This window comes from Anabrus simplex, chromosome 13 (genome assembly GCF_040414725.1).
Source record: "Anabrus simplex isolate iqAnaSimp1 chromosome 13, ASM4041472v1, whole genome shotgun sequence".
In the NCBI taxonomy this organism is placed as follows: Eukaryota; Metazoa; Arthropoda; class Insecta; order Orthoptera; family Tettigoniidae; genus Anabrus; species Anabrus simplex.
Window position 1 is genome coordinate 77,445,806 of NC_090277.1, and position 17,224 is coordinate 77,463,029.

The 17,224-nt window shown below is 41.9% G+C and overlaps 1 protein-coding gene across 1 annotated transcript in view; it reads left to right on the top strand.

Annotated features, from left to right (window-relative positions):
- The first annotated feature begins 16,501 nt into the window (after window positions 1–16,501).
- The window catches only part of LOC136884901 (gastrula zinc finger protein XlCGF57.1), a 78,513-nt gene continuing 77,790 nt past the window's right edge, over window positions 16,502–17,224 (top strand). Inside the window, exon 1 of the mRNA XM_067157199.2 lies at window positions 16,502–16,608. The gene's annotated coding sequence lies outside the window, so the exon portion shown is untranslated. The remainder of the gene's footprint in view (window positions 16,609–17,224) is intronic.

Below are 17,224 nucleotides of genomic sequence, written 5' to 3' on the forward strand. Positions count from 1 at the left end.
TGGGCAATGTTAACCTCACGGACCCCTTTGGAGGAGCCGAATCGATCGGACGCCCCTTGGAGGAGCCGATTCGGAATGGATACTGACCCCTTAAGTACGTGGCCAATGCTAATCTCACTGGTGACTTTGGAGGACCCGAATCTAACGGGCGTCCCGTGGAGGAACCGAGTTGGGAAGGTCACGGACCCCTTATATACGACGACAATGCTAACCTCATGGATCCCTTTGGAGGAACCGAATCGGTCGGAAGCCCCTTGAAGGAGCCGATTCGGAAAGGTCATGGACACGTTGAGTACGTGGTCAATGCTAACCTCCCGGGTGACTTTGGAGGAGCCGAATAGAAAGGGCATCTCATGGAGGAGCTGAGTCGGAAATGGCACGGGCCCCTTACGTACGAGGGCAATGCTAACCTTATGGATCCCTATGGACTGGCCGAATCGATACGTTATTGACATGTCAATGAACTGGTGTGCACGGTGTGCATGAGTCCTTTCACCTTCTGATAAGACGTGAGCCTTAAGCTCAGCATTTTTACACTTAGCCTTTCATTTTACCCTTTTGGCGTGTGAAAGAAGGAGGAGGGCGCGGTAAGGAGGTGGTGGATTTATGTGAAGGATGATTTTTAATATTTTTGTTCCTGCATTTTACCTTCTTCCACTCATAATATCAGGAACATAATCTTGTTTTTATCATATAATATTAAAAAATTAATAATTAGATGGATAAAGAAAGAAGAATAGTAGTGTGATATTGAACTATAATATTAAAAATAAAAACAATATAGCTTTTCCTTCTGTATTCTTCAGCATCGTCGTCAACATCATCCGAGATTGATTGTATATTGAAAACAGATATAGAAATATCTTGACCGTAGTAGGGGTAGAATATCACTCGCAGTATTCCATGCGTGTCGTAAGACGAGACTAAAAGGGCACCGAGGTGTTCACAACATGGGTGGGCTGGTTGGCGGCCATGGTGCACTTAGCTGAGACATAGCTGATCACATTATCCACTACACAACAGAGACGGAAATAATAATAGTAAGTTAATGAAAATAAAAATAATTAATCATATTGTCTCAGCTACCGTGTGCAGTTATTTGGATTTGACGCAACATAGTTTGCCTTTGCCCCAGATTGTCCGCTTTTCAAAGTCTGTACATTGGCGGAAATAATAATACTAATAATCGTATAGTCTCATGTGCAGTTATTTGCCATATTCTAGTTTGTTGCATGTTAATTTCAACATTTGCACCTCGACACAATCTATGTTGCCTGCGTGTCAATTGCAATGTTTGCTTTTATTATAATAATAATAATATATCGAAAGAGATATACTGCTGTAAGTTCGTATTGGGGAGTTAGTAAGCTCAAGATTCTCATCATTGGCTGCCTGGTAACAATCTAGGTTGCCTGCATGCCAATTCTTTCTATTCTACTCCCCACATAGAAAGTATTATTTCATTTGTATGCTTGAAGCTTATGTTACAGTTTGATTTAAACACAAAATATATGGGTTGTATGCATTCAAAATTGTCAGGCGTGCTCTTGGTGGGGGATTTATGCTGTCCGATCCCCTCCTCACACAATATATTTCCGGTCCTCTCCCCTCTCAGGTGGCAGATTCCGTAAATGCTGCTTTCCTAGTCTTTCCTTAAATTATTGCAATGAAATTGGAAATTGATTGAACATCTCCCTTGGTTAAGTTATTCCAATTCCTAACTCCCCTTCCTATAAACGAATATTTGCCCCAATTTGTTCTCTTGAATTCCAACTTTATCTTCGTAATATGATCTTTCCTACTTTTAAAAACACCACTCAAAATTATTCGTCTACTAATGTCATTCCATACCATCTCTCCACTGGCAGCTCTGAACATACCACTTAGTCGAGCAGCTCGTCTCCTTTCTCCCAAGTCTTCCTAGCCCAAAATTTGCAACATTTTTGTAACGTAACTCTTTTGTAGGAAATCACCCAGAACTAATCGAGCTACTTTTCTTTGGGTTTTTTCCAGTTCTTGAATCAAATAATCCTAGTGAATGTCCCATACATTGGAACCATACACTACGTGGGGTCTTACCAGAGACTTATATCCCTCTCCTTTACATCCTTACACCTAAGTGCCCTCATAACCATGTGCAGAGTTCTGTACCCTTTATTTACAATCCCATTTATGTGAATACCCCAGAGAAGGTCTTTCCTTATATTAACACATAGGTACATACAATGATCCCCAACAGGATCATTCACCCCATCAACGCATTAATTAAAACTGAGAGGACTTTTCCTATTTGTGAAACTCAGAACCTGATTTTTTACCCCGTTTGCCATCATACCATTGCCTACTGTACATCTCACAACAATACAATATCGAGGTCATTTTGCAGTTGCTCACAATCTTGTAACTTATTTATTACTGTACAGAATAGCATCATCCGCAAAAGCCTTATCTCTCATTCCACTTCTTTACACACATCATTGATACAACATAATGCATTACATGACTTTTTCCCATTCCATAAAGAAATCATGGCAAGAAAATTAAACTGTCCGATACCTCCCTACCTTCCCCTAGCTTGACCTCTGAATATTCTATTAGAGTTCAAAATTCTTACTAAACTGTATATTAAATAAAACTCATTTTCCTAGCAGAATACCTTCGAAACCTAAAAGGGCTTCTGAACGAAACCGAGTGTTATTGAATGCACTCCAAACTATGGTTTGTTCGTTTTTTTTTTTTTTTTTTAGTGTGGACATGTAGGGTGTTGCTTAGCGCCTTTCTTAATTAGTTTGTAATGGTAGAAGAAATTATCTTTAACAGGTGATATATGTGTCGTAAGTTATACGGTTTGTATTATCATTTTAAAAAATGTCAAAATCATATATCTGTTCGGAATGTGGAACCAGCTACGATTATAACAAAAATCTTATGCCTATAAGTGTGAAAGTTGTGACAAGCAGTTCAATAACCAGTACGTTTTTAACAGCATGAGCGCCAATTTCACGGGGCTGTTTATCTTAATGTGACGAGGTTATATTGTGCTTTGTGCAGTTTTACAACCGCTCTGAAAAATAGTTTTCATGATCACTTAGAATCAGAACATTGCATTTCCGTTAAGCTGGAACGCAACGAGTTTCCTACATTGCAAGATTTTCTACAGTGGAAGGAAGAAGCCAGAAAGAAAGCCTTGTCTTAATATGTTAAAAAGCGTGGTTCGCAACGTGGCGCTGACAATGTTACTTAGGCATTAGTATACGTGCCATCGTTCAGGACATTACTCTTCTGAACGTACAGGGATTAGACATAATAAAAACTCAAGAAAACAACAAAATACATGGAAACTGCCCTTCAGGTAAGCAGGTGCTTGGGTTTGAGGATGGAACCTGTAGAGTTGATTACACACCAACACTTGTAGGACATGAAAATGATGCAGCTCACCTGAGTCGAACAGAATTGGAAAAGAGAAGCTTGACTACAGATATGGTTTGCAGCCATACAAGACAAGGTCCGTGACTCACTTTCGCACTATAAACTAGATAAAACTCATTCACCTCTTGTAAAACATTGAACACTGCTTCAACTTATCTTCCGCGTCCGTGAGACACAGTAACGAAGCCTGGGTAAATGAAGTAGTAGTGGCGATTATTGTTTTAAGAAGAAGTACAACGAGACAACCATCCTCTATATAGCACTGATCACAGAGATAAAAGGACGGGATCCGACACTTCGAAAAATGAGGGTATCGGCAAAAGAAAGACAAGGGCATGAAAAGGGAAGACTCCCTAGGCCTCGAGTGCTGTAATACCGTTGGGGTCAGAAAACAACAATAGTTGACCAAAGGAGATTGGATGGGAAGGTTGAAAGTGAGGAGCCTGGCACAAGTAAGTGGAAGCAATGCCAGGACTCAAGTAAATGCCGCATGGTTCAACCTATGCTCGTAAGTTTTACTGCTATGGACTTTACGTCGCACCGACACAGATAGGTTTTATGGCGACGATGGGATAGGAAAGGCCTGGGAGTTGGAAGGAAGCGGCCGTGGGCTTAATTAAGGTACAGTCCCAGCATTTGCCTGGTGTGAAAATGCGGAAACCACGGAAAAACCTTTTTTAGTGCTGCCGACAGTGGGATTCGAAACCACTATCTTCCGAATGTATCATCCGACAGTTCAACTACAAGAGTTGCTGAGATTTAAAGAATGTAATATTACCATTTAATATGGGCGATCCTGAATCCCTTATTTGTGACCTGGTCATGTTTGTGTGTGGTAGTAAGACGCCGTGATAGCTCACACTGGCGTGAAGATGTAGAACCCTGTGATAAAGGTAGGTAACCTAGCAAATGTATATTTGTTACTAACAGTACGGTAGAAGAATATAATAAGCACAAAGTATATAGCATAAGCTACCGTACCTCTCCCAATTAAAATAGTTCGCACTTCCGTTTATCTGTACCGGTACCTTTGATTAGTAATAGCAAACACACTAGAGACAATACGCGACTCTTACGAATTTCGTCTTGCTAAAATGGAAGACAATTCGACGGTGGCGCTCCTAGTGACTTGACCTGAACAAATCGCACTAAATTCAAATATCAATGGAAATGTACGGAAATGGATAAATAAATTACGTCTAGAAAGAAAGTGGTATTGAGATATTAACTTCGAAGTTGCTAAAGCAATTCTGGATAAATGAATGAAAAATTATTTAAAAGGTTATTGTTCAAAGACTGAAATTAGACACATAAACAAGATATGAAATGGACTGCTGTGAAATGGCTTGATTTTTCATTTATGTATTACTTTTTTAGCTTTAGCATTCCTGCCTGAACTTTTACGGTTGGATTTGTCTTTTTTCTCATTTAAAAAACATTGTATGATCACATTAAGACACTTGTCAATAAAAATATCGGCACATTCCTTATACACATGATGCAATGAATTAACATTTAAAAGCTGGACAATTTTCCCCTTAACATGAAGCCTACTAACAGAAAGAAAATCTATATATTTCCGGCTTTAATCTAAGAAGAGGGATTAAAGAAAGAAAAGTATGAAAATGTTGTCGATAGTGATGCTTTGAGGAATATTTACGTACAATTAGAGTAAAAATGTAACATACCCTTGGCTGTATAGTCGAGGATTTTTAAAGTCGCTGGCCTGGAAATGATCTGAAGAGATCTTATAATACTTATATGAGCGTAACGTCCCTTCTTTTTTGTACACCTTATCCAAATCACTTCTGTGACATTTTAAAACCCACAGATCACACCCACAACAACAAATCGGTATTGAAGGTTAACTGCTGCACTATACAATAAAATATGTGTATTGCATTTTATGCCAGTTAAAATATGGGTCGAGCAGGTCAGGAGATTATGAAGTACTATAAAAATCTCTGTCACTGGAAGAATATATAAGCAAACACAATATTACTTACATGTTCTTGTCACGAGGGAACCGGAAGAAGGACCGCGCATTTTTCTCTACTTCGTAATTACTGCAGCCAAACACAGCACATACCTTTCCCCTCATGTTGAAAGGAGATATCAAGGAATGACACACGCTACTATTTAATTATGTCAACTCACTGAAAACGCATAAATAACACCAAAAACTTCAGACAAAAATACACGTGCTCTTATGAGAGAATCAGTACTGTTCAGGTCTATCCGCTAGAGTGAGCTCCAATAGCTGTCGTTCGATATCTCGCCAGTAGCGTAGCCAGGATTTCAGTTTGGGGGGGGCCCATTTATTTTGATAGGTGTCCAAACTTCCAGAGTTTAGGTGGTATGGAATACCTAAACAGGAAATGAGTGTCCTTGGATCCAAGTAAGAGTGGTGGAATCGTGCGAACTTCGGAAGCTAATAGTAATCGTCATCATCATCATCATTATCACCACAACCACCATCTTCATCATCATCTTCTTCTTCTTCTTCTTCTTCTTCTTCCGTTTTTCCCACATGTGTGGGGTTTCGGGTGCGAAGTGTGTCGCACATGTGAATTTGGCCCTGTTTTACGGACGGATGCTCTTCCCGACGCCAACCCTATATGAAGGGATCTAATCACTGTTGTGTGTCTCTTTGGTGCTTGGTAGTGTAGTATCTTGTCTGAATATGAAGAGGAAAATGTTGGGGACAAACACCCAGTCCCCAAGCCAGAAAATAAATACGGTAATTTTATTGCAATAATGGTCATGTGATATGCTATAAAGAAGTGACATTTTATACGATTAATGCGGCAAAGAAACACACATATACACGTCGAATAAAGGTTTCTCGCCCTTGTTCTCCATGGCTAGATGTTGAAACCGAAAGAATGATGGCCAACCGTGAGTCGTTATTTCGACATTATAAACAAACCTTAGATGACACAGACTTCGAATCTTACCGCATCTTAAGAAATCGCACAAAGCAGTTAATCAGAATTTTAAAAATGTGTATATTTCCGGAATTTAGCTAACAACTTTAATTCCAATCGCGCATGGGACCAATTTAGAGCTCTGGGAATAGGAAAACATCAACAGAGACAGATAACTCCTGACGTTCTACTTGACAAACTGAACGATTACTTTAGTAGAATAAATATTCAACCTACCCCCAATTAACTGCACCGAATCACCGCCCTCCCCTCCAGCCAATCCACCATTCACATTTCACAGTGTCACAGAAAATCAGGTTAAAATGCTTTGTACTCGATTAAATCAAAGGCCACGCGTGTAGATGATATTCCTATTACTTTTATACATAACATTATGGGTGATGTCCTGCCTATACTGACGCACATACTGAACTACTGTTTACTAAACGAAATTTTCTCTACTGTCTGGAAAACAGACAATATTGAATATTATACTGGTACCTAAGTGTTTAGACCCACAATCACTCTCTGACATTCGTCCTGTGTCCATACTCCCTGCGCTTTCTAAAGCCTTTGAACGTTTGATATACGAGCAAGTTCTGGAATACCGAAATAAAAATGCTCCTTTGGACCCTTTGCAATCTGGATTTAAGAATGGTCACAGTACCGCGACAGCACTTTTGAAGGTAAGAAGACACGCTATAGACAAACGACTGCTCACTATACTTATCATCCTTGACTTCAGTAGCACCTTTGACACTATAGCAATTCCGACTATGATAAAGTAAATGGAACTGTTAAATTTCGACCTGGCTGCACTTACGATTTTTAGTTATTATTTGAGTAACCATTAACAGCGTGTAACAGTAAACGACAAGGCCTCTAAATGGAAAACGAAACTTAGTGGTGCCCCACAGGGATGTATTCTAGGACCCTTAGTTTTCTGTATTTATATCAATGACATACAATCCGTGACAGGAAATAACACATCGACGCTGCAAGACAAGATATTAACAATGACCTCCGATGACTCAGTATATATGCACAACGAAATTCTCTTATACTAAACTCCACAAAATCTCAGGCAATCATAATTGGATCACGAAAATTAATGAGCTGCTCAAACAATGTCGCAATCCCGCCTATCCTACTGAATGGTAACATTATTCCCTATAGTAAAACGGTTTAAAATCTCGGCTTAATTATGAATGAAACACTTGATTGTTCTGGTCACACGAAAGAAATAATTAAAAAGACTTTTGGAGTGCTTCACCCTCTTAAACGGCAGAGGGATATATTTCCATTTGAGCTAAAGGGCTAACTAATACAGACACTCATTCGCCCTATTCTTGATTATTGTGACGTTGTTTTAGTTGATATGGCGAGAGAAGAAACACTTAAACTTCAGCGAGCACTGAATTCCTGCCTGCGAATTATTTACAACATCGGGTACGATGTTAATACCACCCAATACTATCAGGCTGTCTCATGGCTGAAGCCTGATAAACGCCGGCAGCTACACATTTTAACGATGGTATTTAGGAGCGTTAGCTGAAAGTCAGCCACTGTATATTTCTTCTAAATTCATCTTTTTATCATCATTTCACAACTTTCTATTCTTTCTTTCTATTCCACTGCACCGCACAAATAAAATTACACTGACTGACAGAGCAAATGCAACACCAAGAAGGAGTGGTCAGAACTTTATGCCAATTGCAGGGTAGACTGACGTCACTGAGGTATGCTCATGATGTGAAATGCGCCGCTGTGCTGCGCACGTAGCGAACGATAAATGGGACACGGCGTTGGCGAATGGCCCACTTCGTACCGTGATTTCTCAGCCGACAGTCATTGTAGAACGTGTTGTCGTGTGCCACAGGACACGTGTATAGCTAAGAATGCCAGGCCGCCGTCAACGGAGGCATTTCCAGCAGACAGACGACTTTATGAGGGGTATGGTGATCGAGCTGAGAAGGGCAGGTTGGTCGCTTCGTCAAATCGCAGCCGATACCCATGGGGATGTGTCCACGGTGCAGCGCCTGTGGCGAAGATGGTTGGCGCAGGGACATGTGGCACGTGCGAGGGGTCCAGGCGCAGCCCGAGTGACGTCAGCACGCGAGGATCGGCGCATCCGCCGCCAAGCGGTGGCAGCCCCACACGCCACGTCAACCGCCATTCTTCAGCATGTGCAAGACACCCTGGCTGTTCCAATATCGACCAGAACAATTTCCCGTCGATTGGTTGAAGGAGGCCCGCACTCCCGGCGTCCGCTCAGAAGACTACCATTGACTCCACAGCATAGACGTGCACGCCTGGCATGGTGCCGGGCTACAGCGACTTGGATGAGGGAATGGCGGAACGTCGTGTTCTCCGATGAGTCACGCTTCTGTTCTGTCAGTGATAGTCACCGCAGACGAGTGTGGCGTCGGCGTGGAGAAAGGTCAAATCCGGCAGTAACTGTGGAGCGCCCTACCGCTAGACAACGCGGCATCATGGTTTGGGGCGCTATTGCGTATGATTCCACGTCACCTCTAGTGCGTATTCAAGGCACGTTAAATGCCCACCGCTACGTGCAGCATGTGCTGCGGCCGGTGGCACTCCCGTACCTTCAGGGGCTGCCCAATGCTCTGTTTCAGCAGGATAATGCCCGCCCACACACTGCTCGCATCTCCCAACAGGCTCTACGAGGTGTACAGATGCTTCCGTGGCCAGCGTACTCTCCGGATCTCTCACCAATCGAACACGGGTGGGATCTCATTGGACGCCGTTTGCAAACTCTGCCCCAGCCTCGTACGGACGACCAACTGTGGAAAATGGTTGACAGAGAATGGAGAACCATCCCTCAGGACACTATCCGCACTCTTATTGACTCTGTACCTCGACGTGTTTCTGCGTGCATCGCCGCTCGCGGTGGTCCTACATCCTACTGAGTCGATGCCGTGCGCATTGTGTAACCTGCATATCGGTTTGAAATAAACATCAATTATTCATCCGTGCCGTCTCTGTTTTTTCCCCAACTTTCATCCCTTTCGAACCACTCCTCCTTGGTGTTGCATTGTCACTGTCAGTCAGTGTATTCGATCAAATGACAAACCACACATTTTCTCACTTTTAACGAACAGTACTACGCTACCGATCTAACAGTTCAAAGTTCCGAAGCTCGAATGACTAAGCCGCAGACAGGCGTGATCCGTGAACACTCTTCGTCTTTATTCGGCGAGGGGTGTTGAATAGTGGAGAGTCCCAGGGCAAAAAACTATGCCCTTTTACTAATCTGTTTCCCAGGAGTACCCGATGAATCGGAAAATCTCAGTTCACTACACTGGTGGAGGGAAAATCTATCTGACTTGGAGGCGATTTTTCCTCCAAGCAGAGGTAAAACCCCCTGTTAGCTCCTGATCTGGAATAAAATAAATGTAGTATTTAATAAAAGTGAAGAGGAAGAAGATTTTCTTAAGAAACGGCTCTTTTCAGACTTGAATTTTGAGTTATTTAGTGAATTGTGGTGCTATAATTTGCCAGCCCCGTGGTGTAGGGGTAGCGTGCCTGCCTCTTACCCGGAGGTCCCGCGTTCGATTCCCGGCCAGGTCAGGGATTTTCACCTGGACCTGAGGGCTGGTGTGAGGTCCACTCAGCCTACGTGATTAAAATTGAGGAGCTATCTGACTGTGAGATAGCGGCCCCGGTATAGAAAGCCAAGAATAACGGCCGAGAGGATTCGTCGTGCTGACCACACAACACCTCGTAATCTGCAGGCCTTCGGGCTGAGCAGCGGTCACTTGGTAGGCCTAGGCCCTTCAAGGGCTGTAATGGGGTTTGGTTTGGTTTGGTTTGGTTTGGTTTGGTTTGGTTTGGTTTGGTTTGGTGCTATCATTTGGAACAGGCCTAAATTTGAATTCTAGCTACTACCAAGTGAGCCTCTGCCTTACATGTGCACGCTGCTCATTCTAAACAGCGCGTCAGAGTAGGGCTCGGTTGGTTGGTTGGTTGGTTGGTTGGTTGGTTGGTTGGTTGGTTGGTTGGTTGGTTGGTTGGTTGGTTGGTTGGTTGGTTGGTTGGTTGGTTGGTTGGTTGGTTGGTTGGTTGGTTGGTTGGTTGGTTGGTTGGTTGGTTGGTTGGTTGGTTGGTTGGTTGGTTGGTTGGTTGGTTGGTTGGTTGGTTGGTTGGTTGGTTGGTTGGTTGGTTGGTTGGTTGGTTGGTTGGTTGGTTGGTTGGTTGGTTGGTTGGTTGGTTGGTTGGTTGGTTGGTTGGTTGGTTGGTTGGTTGGTTGGTTGGTTGGTTGGTTGGTTGGTTGGTTGGTTGGTTGGTTGGTTGGTTGGTTGGTTGGTTGGTTGGTTGGTTGGTTGGTTGGTTGGTTGGTTGGTTGGTTGGTTGGTTGGTTGGTTGGTTGGTTGGTTGGTTGGTTGGTTGGTTGGTTGGTTGGTTGGTTGGTTGGTTGGTTGGTTGGTTGGTTGGTTGGTTGGTTGGTTGGTTGGTTGGTTGGTTGGTTGGTTGGTTGGTTGGTTGGTTGGTTGGTTGGTTGGTTGGTTGGTTGGTTGGTTGGTTGGTTGGTTGGTTGGTTGGTTGGTTGGTTGGTTGGTTGGTTGGTTGGTTGGTTGGTTGGTTGGTTGGTTGGTTGGTTGGTTGGTTGGTTGGTTGGTTGGTTGGTTGGTTGGTTGGTTGGTTGGTTGGTTGGTTGGTTGGTTGGTTGGTTGGTTGGTTGGTTGGTTGGTTGGTTGGTTGGTTGGTTGGTTGGTTGGTTGGTTGGTTGGTTGGTTGGTTGGTTGGTTGGTTGGTTGGTTGGTTGGTTGGTTGGTTGGTTGGTTGGTTGGTTGGTTGGTTGGTTGGTTGGTTGGTTGGTTGGTTGGTTGGTTGGTTGGTTGGTTGGTTGGTTGGTTGGTTGGTTGGTTGGTTGGTTGGTTGGTTGGTTGGTTGGTTGGTTGGTTGGTTGGTTGGTTGGTTGGTTGGTTGGTTGGTTGGTTGGTTGGTTGGTTGGTTGGTTGGTTGGTTGGTTGGTTGGTTGGTTGGTTGGTTGGTTGGTTGGTTGGTTGGTTGGTTGGTTGGTTGGTTGGTTGGTTGGTTGGTTGGTTGGTTGGTTGGTTGGTTGGTTGGTTGGTTGGTTGGTTGGTTGGTTGGTTGGTTGGTTGGTTGGTTGGTTGGTTGGTTGGTTGGTTGGTTGGTTGGTTGGTTGGTTGGTTGGTTGGTTGGTTGGTTGGTTGGTTGGTTGGTTGGTTGGTTGGTTGGTTGGTTGGTTGGTTGGTTGGTTGGTTGGTTGGTTGGTTGGTTGGTTGGTTGGTTGGTTGGTTGGTTGGTTGGTTGGTTGGTTGGTTGGTTGGTTGGTTGGTTGGTTGGTTGGTTGGTTGGTTGGTTGGTTGGTTGGTTGGTTGGTTGGTTGGTTGGTTGGTTGGTTGGTTGGTTTAAATTAAATTTAATTTTAGGTCTTCCCCTAAACTAACATTTCACTCAGCGTGAATAAAATAATTTATAGGCTAGAATGTAGTAGCTCATCCCCCCGACTTGACATACCGATTTTCATTAAATTCTCTTCTGCCGTTCTGTCGTTTTCTCGTATACAGGCAGACAGACAGAAATTTCAAATTCTGAGCAATGTACAGACAACTATTTTCTATATAGAGATTTATTCCTAAAAATTACAATCCTTTCCTTAATCATCGTTATCTGATCGATTAGATTAGCAATTTCAGCAGTTTTGCTGCCACTACGAGCGCTAATGTGAGTCAATGCAGAGTTTCACTTAAGACCTTATAAATACATTCGGTGCGGACATCTATCAAAACATTTTTAAAAATGCCTGAGAGTAATGAACCAAGGAACACATTACAGTAAGAATTATGTAAATAAGTTAATTTGCCTATAATTTGAATCAAAAAGAAACAAGGGATTTTAGGCTGTTTTTTCCAGATCTTCATTTAGGCCGGAAATCTTTCTTTCTTAATCTGTTTACCCTCCAGGGTCGGTTTTTCCCTCGGACTGAGCGAGGGATCCCATGTCTACCGCCTCAAGGCCAGTGTCCTGGATCGTGAGACAACCTGGCCCAGGCGGCCTCACCTGCTATGCTGAACAGGAGCCTTGTGGAGGGATGGGAAGATTGGAAGGGATAGGGAAGGAAGCGGCCGTGGCCTTATGTTAGGTACCATCCCGGCATTTGGCTGGAGGAGAAATGGGAAATCACTTCGAGGATGGCTGAGGTAGGATTCGAACCCTCCTCTACACAGTTCTCCTCCCGGGGCCGAGTGGACACTGTTTCAGCGCTCGCACCACTTTTGAAACTTCATGGCAGAGCTGGAAATCAAACCCGGGTCTTCAGGGGGTGGTACCTAATCACGCTAACCACTACACCACAGAGGCTGACTTAGGCTGGAAGTGACTTTTTTGCTAGAACTATCCAAGACCTTTCCGGACCCTGTAGCCCTTCAGCTTCCGGCACAACTGAGGAAATTACTTAATTTTGCGTTGTTCGTAATGGGGGATCCCTGCTTTTTCTGCTAATGTTGTCAACAGTAAAACTGCCGACTCTAGATAACTGGGAAATAATCATAAAGAAGAAGAAGAAAATGTTTGTCGGGTTCCTCGCTACCTTCAATCAATCAGTCAATCAATACTGATCTGCATTTAGGGCAGTCTCCCAGGTGGCAGATTCCCTATCTGCTGTTTTCCTAGCCTTTTCCTAAATGATTTCAAAGAAATTGGAAATTCATTGAACATCTCCCTTGGTAAATTATTCCAATCCCTAACTGCCCTCCCTATAAATGAATATTTGCCCCAGTTTGTCCTCTTGAATTCCAACTTTTTCTTCATATTGTGATCTTTCGTACTTTTATAAACGTCACTCAAACTTATTCGTCTACTAATGTCATTGCACGCCATCTCTCCGCTGATAGCTCGGAACATACCACTTAGTCGAGCAGCTCTTCTTCTTTTTTAATGTTGGATCCAAAAATTATTATGGTGTCGGAGCTGCATTTTACTATGAGCAAACTCAGTATGTTGAATTCTATCATTTATCGTCACATTTTTCTATTTTTTCTGCAGAACTCCTTGCCATACCACAAACGTTGCGCTACATAAAAAAATTCATCAGTACAATATGCTAACATATTTACTCATTTCCTATCCGTGCTCCAAACACTAAAATACAACAAGTTTACTTTCAATTGGTATGTATATGATGTAAAGCACATCCTATTTAATTTACACCAATTAGGTGTCCAAGTTACACTCATTTGGATACCGGCACATAGGTGATGAAAGGGCTGAGCGATTAGCAAAAGAGGCTTCCCTATTACCTACAAATCCAACCACATTTTCTGTTCCAGCCTTGGACTTCTTATCTCTGCTAAAATCACAACAAAAACACTTATGGCAACACCTATGGACTACATCTGCACGCGGGAAGGGAAATTTCTGTCATAGTCTACACCCACTATTACCTACTACTTTCTGGTATTAAAACGCAAAATACACCCGTCGACATATTAATATCTTACGCCTTCGCTTTAATCATGCTCTCACACCCCTCTATAAATTTCTATTTCGTCTACAACAGCATTTTCTATGTGATTGTGGCTCCGCAGATGCCAATATTATCATCTCATGTCCATTGTATAACTCCTCTCGTTCCCGACTTACTCAAGCTTAATAAATTTAAATTATCCTCCGCCCACGTCAATTGCATGTCTAGTATACAAGCCCTCCCACACCATAATCAGTATATTAAATCATTTCTTAGACCACTCTAATTTACAACTCTAATCATTCATTACAAACATTATTTAACATCATTTCACTTGTTTCATAATATTTTCACTCACATTTCGTATACTTCTTATTATTTATCTCATTTTTGACTCACCTTCCCTAACACGCCCGCTTTTAACCCACTCCACACAGCTACTGTAACTATATTGTCATCTTTCCCCTCCCCAATTGTGTTTACGCTTTCACTGAACGTCATACCATAACACTGTTACGTCCAGTCGTTATTTGTTTCCGACATCAACTACACATTTCACTCTTCTCTTTCACTTTTCTCTTTTCTGTCCTCTACAAAATTGTCCATATATTAATTTCTGTCCGTTCCGCGTCCCACACTCTTACAGGTATTCACCCCTCAGTAGTTTCACCTCCCTTTCCTAATTGTACCATAAATATAGACCCGGGCTTGTTCGTCCTGTTCGTTGTGTAAAAAGTCTCTGAGATGGGTCACTCTAGCGTGAAGATTAGTATACCTTATGTCCTTGTGATTTTCCTATATCTCCTGGTATTATATAAATAATCATATTACAATCAATTGTCTTATGTGCTACGTTTTCTAGTGAACTATTTCAAGTGCTTTGGAACCATTTTGTGTGTCAACTGCTCTCATTCCGCACGTCATTGTTAATCAGATAATCTTGCGAACAGCATTTTTGCCCTACTATATAATTGTGTGCGTGTGTGTAACTAGTACAATTATTTATAAGTATTGTGACTGGGTGACATAATGAGCCCAAATCCATTTCGAGAACAAGAACAACAAGAACTCCGTTAACCTTGGTCTATTACATTCTCTTTGGTCTGGGCAAAGGCATCAGTCATACCAAATACTGAATTTGGTCATACACCGTGACCGAGTAGGGACTTAAATAATTCTTAATTAGAACTTCAGGTGTAGATGATTTAAGCAACTGGTACAGTTACACATCCCTTTACCAACTAGTGTTTCTTGTTTATTATTCGAACCCTCTACCAACATCCTTAAACTTACAAACCAGTTTCTTTACTACTAAATTAATTTTGTAAACAAATGATCTTCTTTTGTTTCAGAAAGTTTTTTCAACTCCTACCTTCAATTGTCATATGAACACAGCATGCTGTTCAATTTGGTCCATAGCATTCGGTCAATAACGTTTGTATAGCATATTGTTTTATTCTGAAGAAGTGCTTCGTTATTCTTTTGTGTGTTTAACGTGGATATTGTTATAATAAGAAGGTGCGCTCAGTTGAGCATCTTAGTCCTTACTGTAGTCTGTAATCGACTTCGTTCTTTTCGTGCACTTTGGTACGTGGTATGTGTCACAATGTTTGCCGCACAGCACACACACGCAATCTACGTCTGGTTTGTGAAATCGCTTGTTAATACACAGCTTGTAGTGAAAGCCGTGTACTGAAAGTCTGGGTATCACATGTTTTTACTTCTGGTTTTCTCTGGTCCAGGACTTTTCCACCATAGCAGGTGAGCTGCAGAATTCCAGCAGTATTTCTTCCCTCTTCTTATTTCGGTTCCTTAGTAGTTCTTGATATGATGCTATTGATGGTAGGTGGTGTTGGGTCCTGATGTCCTCTATGAAGTAGGTTTCTCCTATCATCTCGTATAGAAGTCGTGAGGGGGTTGTCTTCCCTACTCCCATTGCTCTTTTCATGTACCGTACATCGCTTTCACCTTTTCAATTTTGGTCAATTCACCTATTTTTAACTTTTCTAGGTGATCTGTATGCCGCTGTTGCTTGCAGTGTAACCCCTAGGTATTTGAATTTGTTTACTCTCTCTAGTGGATTGCCTGAAAACACAATTTTGTCAGTCGCTGCTGCTTTTCCACCCTTCCTAAAAGTCAACTGTACAGTTTTCTCTTGGTTTATATTGACATCGTTTTCCCTGGCCCAATTCTCCAGCTTGTTAATTGATTCTTGTAGGCTACTTCTGTCCTTATAGGAGACCTGATCACCATGTCATCTGCATATAGAATTGGAGTTGAATTCGAGTTCACCTTAATGATTTTCATTATGTCTGCTGTATAGATGTTAAATAGTGTAGGACTGATAGGGTCCCCCTGCAATACCCCATTTGTTTGAATAATCCGTTTCGATGTTTCCACGTTATTATTTATACATATGTAGTTATACTTTAAGAGATCTTCTGTTATCCTTGCAATTGGGTGGTCCTTTCCAGTCATTCCGTTAAGTTTCTCGATAAGCTTCTTCCTGTTTACCATTCTTATACAAACAGTAAAGTTATACTCGTGATTTGTGACGACGCCCGTTACGATACATATGCTCGCGCTACCTGTGACAGAATCACCGATGAAAGTCACAGATATTTTTGTGTCACAGATACGCCTGTCACTGATATTCTAAAATATCGGTTAAGCTCATCTCTATTTGTGACTGGGTAACATTAAGAGAACCCAAATCCCCCCCGCGCAAATCTTCAAGAACAAGAACAACTTCAAGTAAGCAAGACGAGAATCGTAGTATTTCTTCACAGTTATCGACAGGTAAGCTGAAAATAAATACACGTTCGGTAATTATAGTGCAATAAATGTTCGATTTCTGTTAGCACTGCGATGATTACCTGGCTTTTTTGATGTTTGAATTACAGCGCATTTCAAACCCCCCCGCCTTTCGCCCATACATATTTAACTGTACAGTTGTTCGTATCTCAAGTGAAATATACCATGCATTACGTTCAGCCTGTTTATCACTGTGTAGAACATTTATTTCCATTTGTTAACTAGTCTTTACACATTGTTTGTGCTGTGATTTATAATCTAATGCTTTACTTCTGGTAGTCAAATGTCTGTTTTCCTTAGCATAACCGAACTTCACACTGGGTATTATTGTTAAATTAAGCGGTCAGTACCGAAGGTATATATTGCATGGCTAAAGCGTACGGTAATAGTTATAACTTTCCAAAGAAGACAATTATCTAAATCCGGTTTTGTTTCGAAGTGGTGCGTTTGTTCTTTAATATTGAGTTTTGGGCACATATCGCCATACTTTATGCAGTTTTACTCCCTTCATTATGCTATTTACGTTATATTTCGTGTCATTAAGGAAGTTTGGTGCTTTTGTTTTGTATGCTTTCACTACGAACATAACCTTTATCATGCC